Here is a 4,538-nt window from a genome sequence, read left to right as displayed (position 1 = left end):
AATTTTTTCTATGCCCATAACTCTAAGATATTGTACATTGCCTCCATGTACCTCTCTAAAGTGTTTAGTTAGGGAAGACATATTTACCACCTCATTCCTACAATCCGAAATATGTTTACGTATTCTAGCCTTGAGGCTGGTAGATGTGCATCCTACGTACTGCAGGTTGCATTGTGTGCACATAGCCACATATACCACATATGCAGTGTTACAATTAATGTAGCTGTGGATTTTAAAAACCTTTCCATTAGTACAGGACTTAATCTCCTTAGAAACCGCAACATGTGAACATGTCACACATCTTTGGTGTCCACATTTGTAGGATCCTTTAATGTCTAACCATGTTTTTTCCTGGTCTTTGCCTCCTGTGTACAAAGATGGAGATAGTATCGATCCCAGAGTCGGAGCTCTTCTGGATACGACCCTAACTCCATTTTTGGTCATGCTGTGTAACACCTCATCTTGCCACAAAAGTGGCAGATGTTTGTTAATGATGTTTCTAATCTGTGAAAACTGTTTACTGTATGATGTTACAAATACTATGTCATTAGTGCCCTGTTTATTACGTTTATATTGTCCCCTGTTGCGTGTTTGTTCGGTTAATAATTCTGCTCTATTAACCCTAGAAATCTTGCATGCTGCCTGATCCAGAAGCTCCTGTCTAAATCCTCTTTCTCTAAATCTTAGTTGTAATTTCTCCATTTCTAAAGTGTAGACATCCTCTCTGCTGCAATTACGTTTTAATCTAAGACATTCACCATAGGGTATGTTGTTAACCACATGTGGTGGATGACAAGATGTGGCCATGAGAATGCTATTTCCTGCACACTCCTATACACTGGATAGGAAGGTATATAGACGATTTGGTTGTTATATGGAGAGATGGTGAGAATTGCTTCCATAACTTTGTGGACTACCTTAATGGCAATGAATTTGGGCTCAAGTTTACTGCACATTTTGGCAACAATGAAATTACCTTTCTGGATGTCAGATTAGTGGCCAATGCTAACCAAGGATGTATAGAGGCACTACCATATAGGTAGGAGTGTGCAGGAAATAGCATTCTCATGGCCACATCTTGTCATCCACCACATGTGGTTAACAACATACCCTATGGTGAATGTCTTAGATTAAAACGTAATTGCAGCAGAGAGGATGTCTACACTTTAGAAATGGAGAAATTACAACTAAGATTTAGAGAAAGAGGATTTAGACAGGAGCTTCTGGATCAGGCAGCATGCAAGATTTCTAGGGTTAATAGAGCAGAATTATTAACCGAACAAACACGCAACAGGGGACAATATAAACGTAATAAACAGGGCACTAATGACATAGTATTTGTAACATCATACAGTAAACAGTTTTCACAGATTAGAAACATCATTAACAAACATCTGCCACTTTTGTGGCAAGATGAGGTGTTACACAGCATGACCAAAAATGGAGTTAGGGTCGTATCCAGAAGAGCTCCGACTCTGGGATCGATACTATCTCCATCTTTGCACACAGGAGGCAAAGACCAGGAAAAAACATGGTTAGACATTAAAGGATCCTACAAATGTGGACACCAAAGATGTGTGACATGTTCACATGTTGCGGTTTCTAAGGAGATTAAGTCCTGTACTAATGGAAAGGTTTTTAAAATCCACAGCTACATTAATTGTAACACTGCATATGTGGTATATGTGGCTATGTGCACACAGTGCAACCTGCAGTACGTAGGATGCACATCTACCAGCCTCAAGGCTAGAATACGCAAACATATTTCTGATTGTAGGAATGAGGTGGTAAATATGTCTTCCCTAACTAAACACTTTAGAGAGGTACATGGAGGCAATGTACAATATCTTAGAGTTATGGGCATAGAAAAAATTCACCCATCTAAAAGAGGGGGCTCTCTTAAAAGAAAATTATTTAACAGGGAATCTTTTTGGATTTTTAGGTTGGGGAGTAGATCTCCTGGTGGTCTAAACGCTAGACACGATCTTATTATGACATACTAAAACTTAAAATTGTTTATGTATCATTTCTGTTTATGCCATTGAGATATGTTTAAGAACGGATTTGCTTTAGGTTTCCCAATCGTTTTGGTTTATTTTTTGTACAACTTTTTGTGCTTGTTTTTAAATTCATGTGTTTGTGATTTTTAATTATGTGTCATGTGATGTCTGATACCGCCCATATAAGCTTGTGGGAAAACAGTATATGGTATATTGTGTTGTGAACAAGGCGTGAGATACGCCGAAACGCGTCAACCTACCGCATGTCTATTTCCTGTATGTGAAGTTTGCATAAATAAAGAAGGACGTTTTTTACCCGCTGCACTGGTGCTGGACTTTTCCCTTTGCATGTGTTGCCCTGGCTCCGGGCTTTGCCGTGCACCGTGAGTGGAAGTAGCAGGTGAGCTGACCCCAAATCAGCATTTGTCTATATATATATATATATATATATATACACACACACACAGGAGAGTACAGGCTATTGCTGTGACAGGGGGGTAGAGGCTGGGGTGACAGGGGGGGTAGAGGCTGGGGTGACAGGGGGGGGAGAGGCTGGGGTGACAGGGGGGTAGAGGCTGGGGTGACAGGGGGTTAGAGGCTGGGGTGCGAGGCTGGGGTAGAGGCTGGGATGACAGGGGGGTAGAGGCTGGGGTGTGAGGCTGGGGTGACAGGGGGGGTAGAGGCTGGGGTGACAGGGGGGTAGAGGCTGGGGTGACAGGGGGGGTAGAGGCTGGGGTGACAGGGGGGGTAGAGGCTGGGGTGACAGGGGGGGTAGAGGCTGGGGTGACAGGGGGGTAGAGGCTGGGGTGACAGGGGGGTAGAGGCTGGGGTGCAAGGCTGGGGTGACAGGGGGGGTAGAGGCTGGGGTGACAGGGGGGTAGGGTAGAGGCTGGGGTGCACGGCTGGGGTGACAGGGGGGGTAGAGGCTGGGGTGACAGGGGGGGTAGAGGCTGGGGTGACAGGGGGGTAGAGGCTGGGGTGACAGGGGGGTATAGGCTGGGGTGCGAGGCTGGGGTGACAGGGGGGGTAGAGGCTGGGGTGACAGGGGGGTAGAGGCTGGGGTGCGAGGCTGGGGTGACAGGGGGGGTAGAGGCTGGGGTGACAGGGGGGGTAGAGGCTGGGGTGACAGGGGGGTAGAGGCTGGGGTGACAGGGGGGTAGAGGCTGGGGTGACAGGGGGGTAGAGGCTGGGGTGCGAGGCTGGGGTGACAGGGGGGGTAGAGGCTGGGGTGACAGGGGGGTAGAGGCTGGGGTGCGAGGCTGGGGTGACAGGGGGGTAGAGGCTGGGGTGACAGGGGGGTAGAGGCTGGGAGAGGCTGGAGTGTGAGGCTGGGGTGACAGAGATGAGAGGCTGAGGGAGCAGCTGATGTAGCACGGGGAGCAGTGGGGGGCACAGGGAGAGGGCGCGGTAGAGGCAGGCTGTAATACACCGGCCCTGAAGCTCAGTATGGGGCCGCGGTGAGTACAGCTACAGGTACAGTACAGCGCCGCGGTGAGCTTCATGCACGGACAGGCTGTAATACACTGTCCCGGAAGCTCACAGCTGCAGCCTCTTGGTGCCCGGACTTCTCTCCTGCTCAGTAGCGCCGCGATGTCACATGTCCGGGCACCGAGAGCCGGCAGCTGTGAGCTTCCGGGACAGTGTATTACAGCCTGTCCATGCATGAAGCTCACCGCGGCGCTGTACTGTACTGGGGGGGGAACTGTTAGTGGGGGGAGTTGCCCAGTTCGACACTGTGTGTGGGGAGGGGAGAGACCTACACACACAGTTCTGCCAACTCACTGTGCGGTCTCTCTCCTCCCTCGTTCTCGTGCCTCTAGCTGGCCAGGTCCTTCAAGAAAATGGCGCCGCCACCCCGCCCCTTGTAATTCAGCTGTGTACTGCGCATGTCCATGCACATGCGCAGTACACAGTGACGGAGCCTCCAGTGTAAGTGAACCAGACGGACTCCGTCGGTTCACTTCAATGTTAAGGAGGTGCCGTATAGTATCTGTGTGTGTGTCGTGAAATGACGTCACACACAGACACTATAAACATGGCAGCCCCCTGTGCAAACATTAATTTGATAAAAACACCCAAGCCTTATGTAAAAAAATAAAATAAAAAATACAACACACTTATTTTTTCTTATCACCTTTTATTAAAAATGTTTTAAAAAATGTGACACTGTCCCTTTAAGGCCATATTACACATAGAAATTACCTGCCGAATCAGCCAGGTATCACCCTGTGTAGGAAAGACAACAATCAGCCAAGAAGCGAGCAATTATTTGCACAGCAGCTGATCGTTGTCTTTCAGCATAACATAGGGTCCATTTACACAGAAAGATTATCTGACAGATTATCTGCCAAAGATTTGAAGCCAAAGCAAGAAACAGACTATAAACAGAGATCAGGTCATAAAGGAAAGACTGAGATTTCTCCTCTTTTCAAATCCATTCCTGGCTTTGGCTTCAAATCTTTGGCAGATAATCTGTCAGATAATCTTTCAGTTTAAACGGACCCTAATGCACGGACATCACTAACAATGGAGGGGATT

This window comes from Dendropsophus ebraccatus, chromosome 2 (assembly GCF_027789765.1).
Source record: "Dendropsophus ebraccatus isolate aDenEbr1 chromosome 2, aDenEbr1.pat, whole genome shotgun sequence".
In the NCBI taxonomy this organism is placed as follows: Eukaryota; Metazoa; Chordata; class Amphibia; order Anura; family Hylidae; genus Dendropsophus; species Dendropsophus ebraccatus.
The sequence above is the reverse complement of the archived record's forward strand: the minus strand, read 5'-3'. Positions refer to the sequence as shown.